Raw genomic sequence first — 16,694 nt, 5'->3', positions numbered from 1 at the left:
TGAATCATGCAAAAAGGGAGATTTTAATATAGCACTCTTAATCTTTTCTAGATCAAATTGACTAGAATAAATGGTAGTAGAGATGATTCATAATGCAATCAGGTTAATTTTACAAATGTATACCAAAATATATAACTTAAGAGGATATTTTTTTTCAAGAAACCATGACACATTTCTCAAAGAAAGCTACAGCGAGATCCTAAAAGTAGGCATTACATGGTCATATATTCTAATTGCCAAATAATAAGGGTAAATTTTAAAAATAAAATTTAAGAATTAAAAAATCAGGGAACATAAATCAATGGAAAAACAATATCAAATTGGAAACAATGACAGAACAGAAATTAATTAGAAAATGAAAGCGATAGGAATTGGAAATAAAAATTCAAGAGCCATTTAAAAACTATCCAATAAACATCTGGCAAGTATGATAAACAAGAAAAAGTGAGATTAAACACAAACACACTCAAGGTCGAGTGTGAAATTCTAAGAATATTTTTTGAAACTCAAAAAGATACAGGTTTCAAATCTGTGTGATCTGGTTAGAAAATCTTGTTGAAATAGATGACTTTCTAGTAATATGTACTGATCAAAAGGAATTCAGAAAGAAAAGTCATCTTTCCTAGGTTGATTACAACAAAGGAATGAAATTTAAATTACTTTCAGAAATTATGTCATAGTCTCATTATACAGGGACCAAATTCTCTTTGATTATGTTTCTTCCTACTTATCTCATTCTCAGCTCTCCAGGATTCATTCTCCAGAAGCTGAAGCCCAGGCAACCTTCTAATGCTAACATGATTTTTTTAGTATTTCCAAAGCCATATTATTCTAAAAGGAAGTCTAGAATGTGCCTCATTAGCCCAAAGTTGTAGAGTCTTTATAACGTCCACTTGCTACTCCAGAGCATTAAAAACAAACACAAGTGGAAAGGAATCGTGAACTCTACCAGCGGCCAAAACCATGTTTTTATCCAAGGGGTGAGTCTGATCCCCAAGGAGTTGATTCTCTCCAAACTGATAAGACTCTATCCTTGATGCATGCAGTTGGGTACATTGTGCAGGAGTAGAGACCAGAAGACACAGGCGGAGGGCATACAAATACGGAAAGCTGAAAACCACACGCGCATAATATGCAGTCAACTGCGGGTAATAAACAAAGCAAAGAAAAACAAAACAGTCCAGTGCATCTTTGCATGACTTACTCCAAATACATTATTTTACTCTATAATTTAGTTCCCAAGCTTTGAGCAATGAAGGACAGAGACTAAAAGATGTGTGAATTTAGCAAAAAGAAATTTGGTAAAAATAATTAAACACTGGCTCAGACCATTGGAAGTCAACAACAAGTAGATCACAGAAATATCAGAAGAAATTACAGGGAGAAAAAGTTTTACAGGGTAGAGATTTACTCTCGGGTACATATTGATAAAAATTTTTGATGATTCCTTAGGAATAAAAAATTAAAATCTGTGTTAGAACATCTCCAACATCAGAACACACAGAAATCCCCTGTACAATATATGTAGTTTGTTTTGTGTAATTTTTAAAAAATAAATAGGGGTAACGTATTCATAGTTTTTATTGCAGAATATGAGTTTAATTATATTTTTTCCTCTTTTTTGACTTGCCCAGGATCTTTTTTTATTATTATTACATTTATTGGGGTGACATTGGTTAATAAAATTATATAGGTTTCAAGTGTACAGTTACATAATACATCATCTGTATTTTACATTGTGTGTTCACAACCCAAAGTCAAAACTTCTTCCATTACCATACATTTGACTTTATCCTTATCTACCTGCCCTCCAATCCCTTTGCCTCTGGTAACCCCTAAACCGTTGCCTGTGTCTATGAGCTTTTATTTGTCTTGTTCCTTTGTTGCTTTCGGTTTTATATTCCACATATAAGTGAAATCATACGGTTCTCAACTTTTCCGACTTATTTTGCTTAGCATGATAACCTCAAGATTTATCCATGTTGTCACAAATGACAGTATCTCATCTTTTCTTATGACTAATGTTCCATCGTATAGATGCACCACATCTTTATCCGTGTTCTGGCCACTAGAATAAGGCTGCGATGAACATTAGGGTGCATCTATCTACAGATAAATGTTTTCAAATCTTGGGGTTGATACCCAGAAGAGGGATTACTGGGTCTAATAATGACTGTATGAACTAACTAAGCCCTCTGGGTATAGTTGTTGATTCTGATTTTGACCAGGTTTATTCCCTCCGAGAACTGCAGTCATTATACAGACTCATTTCAGAATGGTCTAAATCAAGGTTAACCTGTCTGTCAATGCCACAAACTCAAATACATTCTGACTACTCTCCATGTCGGAGACAATGCTGTCCCTTTCATTTTCCTTTTCCCGAGCCTGCAGACAGACTGTATTTCTCAGCACCCTTGCAGTTAGGTCAGGGCACGTAGCTAGTTCTGGCCAATGAGCTTAAGCATAAGTGACATGAGTCACTTTAAGGGCAAAGGATAAAATAGAAGTGCGAGTGTTCACATGCTCTCTCTTCCCCTGCTCTGCTTATCTTGGACGCTCCATATCCAGATGGCAGAGCCATAGGATGGAAACAGCCCAATCCCTGAGCTGCTACTCGAAGGAAGTGCTCCCAGAGAGATGAAACTATGCCTTGCACGTGAAGAAGACATACTTTTGTTGCATTAAGCTAATGAGATTTCAGGGTTTGTTTAGTATTGCAGCCTTAAGCAGCCTGTTTTGACTACGACATTTTCCTTCCAAGCCAAGTGTCATAACAATATTCTTCTTCATCGGAAACTTACAGTTCTACATTCTAAACAACTCATTGTTATTACCAAGAATGTAGGAATTTTTATTATTACACATTTGTCTTTCTATATGCCTTATACCTCTATCTAAATGGTTATCCCTAATAATGATTCTAATAAATCACAATTATTTGGGGATTCGGTCGTGTTCAATGAATATATATATATACACATATATATATAAAATATAGATGTTATATAATATTATATATACATATATATAACATCTATTCTGTCTTAGATGCCTAACTGTTTCCTCGGCCTAAAATGTTCTTTCCCCAAATATCTACTTGCCACCTTCCTTATCTTCTTTAACTCTGTGTAAGTTTCATTTTCTCAGTGAGGTCTGCCCTGACTGCGCTAGTTAGTACCACCAACTACCAATGGCATCTCCACACACACACACACACACACACACACACACACTCACACACTCACTCATAAACACACCCAATGCACGCACCCCAATGCACGCACACGCACACACTCCAAATTCCTCTTGTCCTACTCTATTGTTATTTTTCCATAGCAAATTTTACCTTATTTTTACTTATTTATAATTTATTTATTTATTGAAGTTATCTGTATTATATCAATCTTTGTCCTCAAATCTTACTGAGAGAAAGAAATTTTGCCTATTTTGTTCATTATTTTCAAAAAACCTAGCACCTAGTAGAAAGCAATAAATATCTGTTAAATGAAAAAATATTTATTTAGAGCATAACATGGTACCTGATGCTATGATGGTACAAAGATTCACAAGATGCCATTTTGTACTTGGCCTTGATGAACTTAAAATCTAGCAACAGAAATCAGTGAAATACAGACATCACTATAAAACCGTTAAGTATAGTCTACGGCCATGCCACCCTGAACAAGCCCGATTCCATCTGATCTCGGAAACTAAGCAGGGTCGGGCCTGGTTAGTACTTGGATGGGAGACCACCTAGGAAGACCAGATGCTGTAGGCGTAAAAAATAAAAAATAAAGAAGTGTAAGCTGACAAGATCCTTGCAATCTAATCTGTGAGGTCAACCAAGGATTGCCTCACCTAAAAAATAATTTAAAAATTTTAAAAATGCTAAAGCCATTAAGTATAAAATGTAGTCTGTGCAAGAGGCGATATTTCCAGCTTGGTCAAAGACTGTGTGTGTGTGTTTGTGTGTGTGCATGTGTGTGGGGTTAGTGTTTACAGCCTATAAAGTTCCAAAAGGATCTCCCTTCTTAAATTAGTCCTCCTCCCTTATACCTTGTTAAGTTTATCAATCCAGGCCACTTGTTAATTATTGGGTTGTCCCACAACCCTCTAGTTTAGGAAAATGGGAATACTCCCAGACTGCTGAAAACACACATGTAATAAACAATCCTGTGAAACTTACAGTTGAGTCTCTGCTAAGAAACTCTTTGAGTTGAGGATACTGTTCCGTACATTATAACACGTCTCCTCCATGAGGACTCTAGGGAGAAATATGCACAAGGCTTAAGTATCTGGGGTAGTTTAGTATCTGCTGAACAATTGGTCTGTTTTTGTCATAAGAACAGTGTGAACTGCATAATTGGTCAGCTTTTCCTTTTTCGAATAGTCCCTTTGAAAGCGCGGAGCCAAATTTGTGATTCGTCTGTTGCAAAGGTGTAACCCTTTATGGCTTTGCATTTTACCATAGTATTTTCTTCATTCCTCAGTCCACTTTATGTCTCCCGTTTTTTTTTTTTTTTTTGCCACCTTCTTTATGAGCGTGCATATTTATTTATTGTCTATCCCTGTAAGCCACTCTAAATCATTTTTTGAAAGATGTTAGGAAAATATACATAGAAAGGATTTGTTTTAAATATCATGGGCACATCACTGGGCTAGGTCTGCGGAAGAGAAGCAGAAGAAAGAAGGGAGGCAAGCAAGTTGACAAGCAAGGAAGAAAGAAAAAGAAATAGAAAGAAAATAAACAGATGACCTAGCCCCTGCCCTCAAAAAACATGGAGGCGGGGGGCGGTGATGACCTAGAGCTCAGTGCAAAGCTTCAGTGCACATTGATTTCTCCGTTTTCTGAGCTTTAGCAGCACTTAGACTCAATAAATACCCAATTTAGCACCGCATGATGTATTTCCTGACATTGTCTGTTCATTGTTTTACGTGGCTAAGTGTTGCCTCTTGGGAAGGGACCTTGTGTTGATGTGTCCTGTCTTCACATAGGGAGCGGTGCAGTTGCTACATAGGTTGATTGATCGAGAAGCCATCTTGACCAGCAAGATGACCTGGGTCCTGCCAATATATCGGCTTGTGCAGCAGACCTCTTAGGCTTGCCGGTCACACAACGGCGTTGACTCCCTGATTTATCCTGGCCGCGTACAACGACCTTTGAGGAAATGGACTCTTGCCTGTAGTTCTATGTGCCAGTTTCGTCTCTAAATATGTTACTGTGCAGGGAATAGAAATCGTTCGATAATAATTAATTCTTGCACTCAGAGGAGATTTTCTAATTGCTTGCTTTGTGCCAGGCACAAAGTAAACAATTTTATGTTTTTGTAATATATCTGTAACCAAAAGGGAAAGAGGGGAGAAAGGCAGACTTTAAACACTGGATAGAAAAATAGGTAAGTTATATGGTGTCTTAGAAAGAAGTGAACGGTGTAGCAAAATAAAAAGGTAGACATGAGTGAGGGGGTGGTTGAAACCGCTGCATGAGGACAGAGTGCTGCAATTGTAGATAAGGTGGTTGGGCGGGGGGTGGTCTCGTGGAGAAGAAACATTCAAGCAAAGACTAAAAAGAACTGCGAGCCTTAGACGTGTCCACATTTGGACCAGGCGGAGCCAGTGCAAGGGTCTTGGAGCAGAAAGGTGCCGGGAAGACTTGGGGAATGGCAAGAAGGTAATGTGATTGGCGTTAGCGAGAGGAGGGAGAAGGTGGTAAGAAATGATACGAGCATGCCAACAGGGATCCGGCTCACGGACGACTCAAATATTGCGGGTTTTCGGTTTACTTCTCCTAGAATGGGAAACCGCTGGAGGAGGACAGTGACGCGGCCTGATTTGATTTTGAGTTAATCTGTTGCTTTGTTAAGACTAGATAGAAAGGGGCAATAGTGAAAACTAGGAGACCACCTGGGGGCCTATGGCAGTAACCTAAGTGAAAGGCGATGGTGGGTCAGACCAGGGACAGTACCCATACGAGTGGTGACAAGTGGCCAGATTCTAGAAATATTTTTAAAGGCAAAACACATGGTATTTCCTGATGGTTTGGATATAGGATGCGAGAGAATGGAGTCAAGGATGACCCCGGGTTTGGGCCTGACTAAATTAATGGATGGAGTTGGCATTCACCGAGCTGAAGAAAAGGTTGATAAGTACCTATTAGGGAGGGAAGATAAGGATTTAGTTTCGCACTTGATCCTTTTACATTTCCATCAGATATCCCAGTAGAACTTGGATAATATTAGTCTGTTAGCGAGATGCTAGTTGATGGGAGAGTTCTGGAATGAGTATAAAAACTTGAAAGCCATTACAATATAGATATTAAACCCATGAGATTGTAGGCCACAAGAGATGAGAGCAGGAAGGGGCAAGGAGGCCCAAGGACTGAGCCCCGTGACCTTCTGTCATTCATGAGCAGAGGTAAGGAAAAGGGACCAAGGAAGGAGCCTGAGGTGTGGCCGGTAAGGCAGACGGGAAATCAGGAAACAGTGGTGTCCTGAGAGTCAAGTACAGAAAAGGCATAAAAGAGAGGGCATCGTCAACTGGGTTGGAGCTGCTTCAGGGCCGGCTTCAATGAGGATGGACCTAACACTGCAGAGGTCCTCAGTGACCTTGATAAAAGCAGTCTCAGTGCATTGGTGTGGCTGGAGGATTGAGCGGGGTAAGCTGAGGAGAGAATGCTGAAAGGGGAACTGAGGTCAGTAAGTAGAGATAACACTTTCAAGGACTTTGTAGCAAAAGGGAGCAAAGAAATATAGGCTAGTCACTGACAAGAAAATGAGGATCGCAAGGTACTTTTTTTTTTGAGATGAGAGAAACAGCATAATAGCAATATTTTTGTATGCTGATGAAACCATCTTGGTAAAAAATAAAAAAAAAAATGAAGAAAATCAGTGATGGAAGAAAGGGTGAGGGGAAGAAGCACTGAATAATGACCTTGAACATGCAGGAAGGGAGAGGCGCGCAGGGGCCGGCTGCAGAGGGAGACAGGGATTCACGCGACGGGCAGGATCCCAGAGCCTGCAGACACAGATGCGGCCAGCGAGAGGAATGCGGTTTAATGACAATTACTGATACATACAAGGCATTTGCAGAAGTCCCCCCGAGTTGGGTATTTTCTTCCATATATTACAGTCGAGTGAACCTGAGGCTCAGAGACGGTACGACTTGCCTGAGGTCACACCATGGCTGGCGACCGGTAACACTGTGTTGCCACGTCTGTCTGACTCCAAACCTGCCGTGGCAACGTCTGCTCTGTGCCATTTCTGCAGGGCGTGGGTCTGTAGTCCCCCGGTCACGGGTCTCTGGGAGAGCGACTGGGCATCTCCCCCAGGCCCCTCAGATTCCAGCAGAAGCCGCGAGCGGGATGAGGGTCAGGAGGCTGGCATCAACATGGTGTGTCCCCTCTGCTCTCGGGTTCTGGATTCTCAGCAACCACACGATGGGGGTCCGTGGGACAAGCAACCCTGAAAACGCCGTTAGCGTTCCCATCCCTCAAAAGGAGAGAAGCTGTGCATGGAGCCTGCAGCACTGAGTCCCGTGCCCGATGAACGCCAGACCTGAGGACAGCATGGGAGCTGAGTACGGTGCACTCTGTCCCCGGGCACCACCTTCCGTGGGTAGTTTGTCCTGCCCTAGGAGATGAGAATTAGGAAATGCCTGTGGCCGGAGACTACGCAGCCCCACCTCCCACCCCGTGGGGAATGCCCTCGTGAATGGCCCTGCCAGGCCCCTCTTGGACAGCACCCTTGAGAAGAACCTCACCACCTTATTGGACAGTCGGCTCCATTATTAGGCAGCTACGACCATTTGGGTTTCGCCTAAGAGTTGCTGAATTCTGCTTCCTTTCATCCCTCCTCCCCAGCGGCAGCGACGTAGTCACACCTGGTGCGGAGGTACAGGCTTCTGCGTTGTCCTAGTGAGATCTGAAGTCGTTTCCATAGGAGCCAAGAAAGAGAGCATCGTTTTCTACGAACTTACAACTTCACGTGTGGTCTCGAGAGCAGAAGTGGGCAGCAGCCGAGGGGCCCGGTTTTACAGAGTGCCAAGCAGTCGTGCTTTTTGTCCCGATGAGACAGAGAAAACACTAGATTTGGTTAAGCCCTGACACTCATCCTGCGCTTTATAACGTGGACCCCTTGGCTTCCTTCCTCCACAGGGGCCTGCTCTGCCCCGATTCTCCCAGCAGTGGGTTTTGGGTAGAGAGTAGGTCGCACAGTGCCCCCAGCCCACCCCTCTCCCCCAACTCACCCTGATTTATATCGAGCAGTCCTTGCTGCTCATGACCGAACCTTGAGGGAGCACTGCTGTTATCAGCTATCAAAGCAAGCGCACAGCTTGAGAGAGAAGCTGTCGAGTCTGAAATGCCATCTTTCTCCCAGAAAGAAGGAAATCCGTGAGATGCCAGGGGCACCCGCGTGAAGGGCTCATACATGGTTTGTGCCGTTCCCCCCTTTTTGCCGAGTGGAGCAGGGAAAGCCATTTTACAAAGCTCCCCACAAGAGGGCTACCACAGCAGGTCCAGGTGTCCCCAGGAGGACACTTTGCTGCCCCGAGTTGAAAAAGTCATGGGTTTTCACCTCCATTTTCCCCCTATAATCACTAAACTGCCCCTATCAACTCTAATTTTTCTCCCTGGGGTAGCTCCACGAGTAAGCCATGATTTAACAGAACGTGGTCAGTTCATGTTCAAGGCCTGGTCAGTTGGATACGGACTCCTGCCACAGGGTGGAAAATGGTATTCAAGTGCTCTCCCTGGCTGCCAGCTCCCTCAGCCTCACCCCTCACCCTGCGGCAGAGAGGCGAGCATGATGGAGAGGGGACCTGAGAAACCGCAGACGCTTGGGCTGCCGGTGGTGGAGGGATGGTCGACCTATTTCCAGAAAGTAGAGGAAAGAGTCAGATGGAGGCACATGGGGCTGGGGAAAGGGCATTTTCTCTAGGGCTCACTCTGCGCTACAACCGATTAAAATATTTCCAGGTTGGCGAACACTTGTGCCCTTCCGAAAAGACTTGGATACTGACTCATCCCCCTTGACCCTACCACACAGCTCCTGAGGGTGCAGAGCTCTGTTTCCTTGATGTTCGCAGCTGGGGGACCAGTCGCAAGGAAGAAAACAAAAGATGAACTGAACCCCTTCTATATCTCAGATAACGCATGTGCTAACACAGTTAATCCCGCACTCTGTTAGAAGTAAGATGTTATTACATTTTACAGGTAAGGAATACGAGGCTCAGAAATGTTGTATCGCTTAGTGTAGGGCTGAGACTTGGCGGACTCGCGGTTTATTATGCAATATTCTAGATGAAACCACAAAGTATTTCCCCAGGTATGTCAACCTCATTTTGATAAAGCCTAGAGAATTGTCTTGATTCTCCTTCAGATTTTGATTGAATCTCATGTTACTTGAAATAAGTGGGCATTGAATTGTTTTATGATTAATAGGAACTTGATACCTAACATTGGTTTTAGGAGTTCATAAGATGTTTTCTCACAGAGTCAGTGCCAACTTTTGGTGGGTGCATAGAGAAGGTGCCAATCAATGCTGTCCTGAGAGAAAAGGTAGGCCTGAACTTGGCTTACAAGTCAACCGAATGGGGCATATGGACACCCACTGTCACCTGGTCCTCTACTAAGCACTACGGGAGACCAACGTGAAGCCACGGTCTCCTCCTTAAGCAATTCACAAATTGCTTGATAAAAGCACAAGACCCAGGTGCACAACCACCCATAATAAACCAGGTGAGTTACCACAAAGGCTTAAATGGGCGGCGCAGACCGTAGGTAGGGGCTCCAGGAGGTCAGAGGCAAGAGGAGCGAGAGGCCGAGCAGCTACGGCACTCAGGGAGCACCCAGTGCGGAGCGAGGCTCGATCTGGGCTTGAAAGAGTGGAGGAGGAAATGAAAGACTCCTGAGTGCAAGCAGGAGGAGCGGAGGCATGGAGCTGAGAACACCAGCAGTGTTCGGGGGATGATGAGGTGCCCATATCGATCGGAAGTGTATAGGAAAGAGTTGGAGCTTTGACAGGAAAGGCGACGGGGCCTCAAATGCTAACTGAGCCTGGGAACCTCATTCCAAAGACCCTGGAGAGCCCGAGCAGGTTCTCATGCCTGATAGCTCATAGGTTCCTGAGCAGAGAGAGACGATAGGAAAAGGGGTTCTCAGGAACTGAATCCAGGAGGGGCGTGCAGAGGAAGCGGGCGGGCAAATCCTGGAGACCATCTGGAAAGCTGTTGCTGTGTTCGCGGAGTGAGGTCGTGAGCATCCGTTCGATCAAGGGAAATGTGGGAAGGCAAAGAAAAAGCTGGGTGGGGCCCCATTCAGGAGACGGTGACTGCGTGTGTGTGGAGAGCAAGGGGCCCGAGGGGAGGAACCGAGAAGGAGTCCGCGGTTTAAGCCTGGGTAGAATCAACGTATCATCCTCATTACGAAATAGGCTCCAGGTGAAGGACAGTTCTATTTGGGAAGAGGCAGTGAGCCAGGGTCTGGAAGCCTTGGGATGAAGTTTTGTTTCTAAATAAGTTTTAGCCAAGTCACCCCTGCCCCCAGCCCCAGGCTTGAGGGCTGATCAGATGAGCTTTGAAATTCCTTCTAGAACCTTTATGCAGAAGCCCCACTTCTATAACCAAGAGCCACTGTACATCACGCCACACCATAGTGGGCCCGCTGAGAGTCTGTGCTCACAGACGTTGATGCTAACTAATATTCACAGGGTATTGCTGTGCGTGCCAAGCCTTACTAGTTGTGTGGTCGGGTCACAGTGCCCACCCATGAGGGTGTTAAACAGCACTATTGTCAGGGGTAGACAATGCAACTGTCTCACTGCGTTAACAGCCCATCAATCCCAACAGCCACACACACACAGCCCCCTCTCTCAGCCTCAGGATCCTTGGCAAGATGGGGTGTGGAGGCCGTGTGGGAGGGATGGTAGCATGAGCTGGTTCAGGTTTCTGCTGATCAAAGGAACAACATCGATTGAAGAATGCTGAGATCTCGGGCTTCGCCCCACGCCGCTGCCCATGCCATAAGCATAAGCAAACAAACAACAGAAGTGACCCCAAGTGGAACGTAATTTCTGCAGTCCTGAGACTTCTTTTTTGCCATCTTACAGGACAGAGCGACTGCAGAAAAGCGACTTGTGGGGTGTGTCTCAAATGCAAATGGAGATGATTGGCTAATACCTCCTTGGTAAGGTTACAAGGCAATAATAAATATCTGACCTGCTAAAGCATAAATCCTCTGCATCTGAAGTGGACCTTAAAATTCCCACCATCACACGTCCATTGCTCTGAGAAATCGCAGTTTTGGTCTCCAGGTGACAGGCGACTTCTTTTCAAGTTTCTCCAGGTGGGATCACACAATAAGTCATTTACAGTATCCTCTACATATATTTTTTTTCTCATCTGTAATTACTTAATAGTATCATTTAATATCCACTCCATCTTTTGTTTATATATGATATTTATTTTAATATTAAAATATCCCAAGAGTTACCAATAAGTCTCGATTAATAAAAAAGAAAAGATTAAATTTATTATGTACCACATTTTACTTCCTCGCATCAAAAAATACTCTGCACAGGTTAGTTTCATAAATCTTTGGAAACATTTTATCATCTTCTCTACGATGCCAAGCCCTCCATCATCTACGTAGTATTATCTTTTACTAATTTCACGACACAATAGCTTGTATGAACATTTCTCAAATGTATTCAACCACAGAACACTTATCAAAGTGTCCTTCATTGATCTAACATCAACAGCAGTTCAGGATACAATTTGTACACCATCTACGTTTTCCTTCTGCGACAAACCTATCATGAGGCACCCTGTCTCAGGCTGCCTGATTCTATCACTTACGTTCTGTGTGATTCCAGATAAGCAGTGTTAACCTCCAAGCTTCAGTTCTTATCTCTGGCTCTAACCAAAACTTGGCTGACTTTTGTCAAATGGAGACCTTTTTTTTCTCATACCCCTTGTATCTCAGAGACGGTTGACTGTTCTCTGCGTCTCCCATCGTCACTTCTGGCCCATTTTATATCCCTTTTGTAAAAACCCTTAGGCTCAAACCGAATGATCACACTGCTCCTCCCTCTTCTCCTTGTCATGCATCGTTATCCATTAAGATCTAACACTCGATTCACCGCCTTGTACTTTTCAGCTTCTGCCATTGTCAGTGTGGACCACGCGATAGACACCTGCTCTCTTGATTTCTTGAATTCCTCATGTCTGATGACATTTTCTACTTCAGCTGAGCGCCTTGCTCCATGACCAGACCACATCATCTCCAGCAACTTTGCCTCCAAAGTCATAAACGTGAACCTTCACTTTTGTACTAAAACTCGCTTCTCTACTGCAGTGACCCAGATACTTCCGCCGTGTGAGTATTCTAACTTCGGAACATTTGAACCCCATTTCTATCCATCGGCCCCTTTTTCTTCACTTCCCATTTTATCCACCTTAGTTTTCCTATTACCTCAGTCTAATCAGTCTGTTTTCAGAAAAGCGTTAAATCGATTGTTTCTTGCTTTCCCCACTTCACTTACCTTTAAAAACCTTCATCTGGAAAGTGACAACTCGCCTTCTCTGTACCTGCACCTGAATAGCTTGAGCATGGTAGGTAAAAATCACGGAAGTAGGAAGATTGATAGCACCTATTGCCTCTTGATTGGTCGAGTTAATTAACCTGTTGAGATGGTGACCACTCTCTGCCTGCTGGACACAAAGTGGTCATAAGGAACAACTTTCAATGAAACAAATTTTAATGAAATCTTACTCTTTCCCTACATATAGAAATTTTATTTATATACATGCGTGCGTGTACACACACACACACACACACACACACACACACACACAGCCCTTGATTTAGGCAGAATCAAAGTATATTGTACCCTGGAAAATGGCTCCTCATGTTTTCAGACCATCATATCAAAATTGGCACCTCACCTGTATCCTCAAAAGGCCATACTAGTGCAATTTTCAGAGAATTGGCAATTTTCAGAGAATAATAAGTACTAGGATCAGTAAATCTCATGGTCATGCTTCAAGAATTACGTCATCCTTGGTAAGTGGAACTCATGCTGTTGAGCCCACGAGTAGCATCTGCTCCCGCCACCATGGTTAATCCATCTATGAACCCATCACACATATTGGGGTGCTGTTAACAAAGACTGGTTGACATCAACTGGCCTGATTGTCCTGGTGCTCTCTGAAGGGCATTAATGTATGACATAAAGACCTTTGCACTTTGGGCCACTCCCATAGGTCGGTCCATGAGCTTCTTTTTCATTCTTTCTTGTCCCAATCTTCCAGTCTGTTGTTTTACAAGCCCATGACCAACTGGCCAGGCCATTCATTACTGTCCAGGAGGCTACATATAGTCTTACTTGAAGTCACTCAAAAGTAAATATCCAGGTGTGTTATTTGAAACTCTTGCCTCCTGGTGGAATTTTTCCTCATTGCCATCTTTTAGGACCACACCTGAGTGGGACTACAGTGCAGCAAAAGTTCATTTTTAGTTTTCAGTCACACCCCAAACTAACCCACCCATGACCAAGCTCAGTCTTTCTTCTCCTTTATCATCGAGTCGTTGCACAGGTGCGAGTGGAAAGAGAGGTGCGGATGTAATAGTGGTGGAGCGCAGGGCTGTGGCTCACCCGCTCCTGCTGCGTATTTGCACCCTCTGGCGAAGATGCTGCCTGTGCCTGACCAGAAGCTACTTTAACCTCTCAGTGGGCTGTGGCTGAGCCGGCCTGAACTTATTACCTGCTGGCCCTGCAAGTACCTATTTTGTGGGTGGCATATTAGTCTCTGCTGTAGATGGCATGGCCTTGCTACAGAATCCTTGCTACAGGGGTCTGCATTTTGATTCTCCTATGGGAACTTACTATAAACCCCACATGATGTCTTTTCTTTCCACAGACACCTATAGTACGATAATGTCTCCCAGTCTATGGCATCAGCCTTAAGCCGGCTACATCCCAGCCTATTACAGAGTCCTTTCTTCCTCCCAACCCCATTCAAAGCTTTCACGTTGGCCATGAAATGGATTGATACACAATTCTCAATTGCAGCTTATGCTTGCTTCAGCTCTAGAAGGGGCCTATTAAGCATTATGCTTCCTTATTCTTGTTGGAATACGAGCAAAATAATCATTCGCTCTTTACTTCGGAGGGAATGTCGTGGCATGCCCCCAGACACTGGGCTCCTAAAATTTCACTCATGTGACAAGTTTCTCAATCTTCACAGCTCTCTGCAGGTGAAACCTCCCTCTGGCTGCCACACTTCCCTTGCCAGTCATTGTATCCAGCTTGCTTTGGATGGCAAAATGCAACCCTATTGGTCTCTATTATTTAACTATTGTCCCTGTTGTCACCAGGAAATTCAATTCCACAGCAGCCTTTCTTCCTTAAGCTCTAGCTTGCAGAGGACAACCAGGCTTGAACTTTCCAAGGATTCTGGTCCCTTTCTGTCTTAGCCAGCTCCAAGCTACCGTAACAAAACACCATTGACTGGGTGGCGTAAACAGAAATTTATTTTTCACAGTTCTGGTGGCTGAAAATCCAAGACCAAAGTTCCCGCCAATTTGGTTTCTGGTGAAAATGCTCTTTCTGGCTCGTTGGTGGCCACTTTCTTGCTATCACCTCACATGGCCTTTTCCAGTGCATGCCCATGGAGAGAGAGGGAGAGGGAGAGGGGAAGAGAGAGAGAGAGAGAGAGAGAGAGAGAGAGAGAGAGAGAGGGAGAGAGAGCGAGCGAGCGCATTCTGTTTTTTCTTCTAAAGAACATCATTTCTATCAGATTAGAGTCCCACCCTTATGACTTCAGGCAACCTAAATTACCTCCTAAAGGTCCCATCTCTAAACAGTCGCACTGGGGACTAGGGCTTCACCGCATGAATTTTGCAGACGCACAGTTCAGACCGGAGCACCCTCTCACCTGGGCCTTCTCACTGCTTTGATAAGTCGGTGCGGTGTCCTCAGGGTCTCCCACGGGACACAGCTGGCCGATGGTTTTTCTGGCTTTACAGGGTACATCCTGCCACCTCTCTGAGCTTCTTCCATGATCTGCCACTATAGTTTTGGCATTTCTACTTCATTGAGGGTGGGCAGTTCCTTCTTCCAAGCTTATAAGAGACATCCTTTTAGTATATTAACTCTGCTTCCCATGAAACTTGCCAGGATGTTAAATCCCAGGTCCTGGGTATGGTCCCACATCCGTAAACTCTCTCTTATCTGACTTCACGTTTTGCCCCCCTTGACCCAGCACTCTCAGGAGCCAGTTGCCTAACATTCTCCCAGCTCCTACTGCTGAGCATAGATGAGATTCCACAAGCCCTTTGACATACGGCCTTCTTTTCCCCCTTAGTAGGCTCGGCACTATCTCAATGGGCTTATGCTGAGATGTGTTGCTAACTATGGGTCTTACACCGAACAGGATAAGTGGGGTTGTATCCTAAGGGTAGCATGCGTTTGACAAATGCGAGGCCTCTCTGAAGCAAGAGAAGTGGGGGAGGGCATTAGCTTCTAATAGGGAGAAATGCGCCACGTCTGTAGAGTCCAGAGCAAACTGGGGTTTCAAGGTTCTTGGGTTTTTCAGCACATCCCCATCCTACTACTCAGGTTCTCATTGCTTCCCAGTCACATCCCTGCCCTTGGTATAGCAGACTTGCTGAGGTTGAGAATTCAAACTTCTCTAATGCCTTGCTACACTTAACATTAAGCTTTTGGCCTGATCTTCAGCCTTTTCTGCCTCCTGCTACAGGAGAGGGAAGTCTCTTTATATACTGCTAAGAAGGCTCTCTGACTTTTACACTTTGCCTTAAATTGGTGATTAATCACCCTCAACCTCTGTTGTCTTTCTCCACTGTACCAATAACACTTAGCAACAGCCATTCGATCCCACAGGCTTGAAACTTACTATTTCCTGATACTTCTCAAATGCCTGAGCTATTTCAGCCTCCAGCACTCTCCCTTCTGGTGGTATCTCTTCCCAGTTCACCACCAGTAAAAATTTTAGGAACTGTCCCACTATAGCATGCCGGGGGGTATAAGGGCTCCAGTCACCACCAGGAGCAGGCCTCGTTACCGCTGACTCTCCACTGTGATACAGCTCCAAAACCCCATCTTCAAGTCGTGGTACCCACTGTCTCAGGTCAGCTTCCCTGAAGGCAGACTCTGAGATGGAGATCTGCGTTTAGGAGGTTTCCTGAGAGTGCTCTTTGGAAGCACAGCTGGAAGGAAGTGAGGGTCACAGGACTGGGCAGAGAAGGACGTTGAGCTGTGCTGTGGCTGCCGCAGAAGACTCATCCAGCCCCACGGGAAGCCTTGAGCGGGCGTGGCCCTTCAGAGTCACCCCGAATTCGTTTTGATCTAGTAGCGTTTGTCGATCTTTCTCCCCCCTTCTGGTTTTAGTGCCTTTGGGATCACAGTTAAGGAATCATTTCCAACCTAAGGTAAGAGATTTATTTTTCAACGTTTTTTTTTCTATTTGTGTATGTATTTACTTTTCTCAGCTCCTGAAGAGCAAAGTCATTATAAATAAATTATAACTAAAGTCTGACTGATCTAAAGATATTTAAGTCCCTTGGACTCAGTAGTTTACACTTCTCAATAGTTTAACTTGCATTTCTTGGGTCGTTGTGATCTTTGAGGGATCTTAGAAAAGAGAATTGTCCAGAGACCAGAGAACCAGGATCA

At 44.3% G+C, this 16,694-nt stretch overlaps 1 non-coding gene across 1 annotated transcript; it reads left to right on the top strand.

Moving 5' to 3' along the window:
• The first annotated feature begins 3,659 nt into the window (after positions 1–3,659).
• LOC118612564 lies at positions 3,660–3,778 on the top strand. The gene has a single exon (XR_004955059.1). It is a non-coding gene; the product is annotated as a 5S ribosomal RNA (ribosomal RNA).
• The last annotated feature ends 12,916 nt before the right edge of the window (positions 3,779–16,694 follow it).

This window comes from Rousettus aegyptiacus, unplaced genomic scaffold (assembly GCF_014176215.1).
Source record: "Rousettus aegyptiacus isolate mRouAeg1 unplaced genomic scaffold, mRouAeg1.p scaffold_m13_p_16, whole genome shotgun sequence".
NCBI classification, from domain to species: domain Eukaryota; kingdom Metazoa; phylum Chordata; class Mammalia; order Chiroptera; family Pteropodidae; genus Rousettus; species Rousettus aegyptiacus.
The sequence above is the reverse complement of the archived record's forward strand: the minus strand, read 5'-3'. Positions and strand labels throughout refer to the sequence as shown.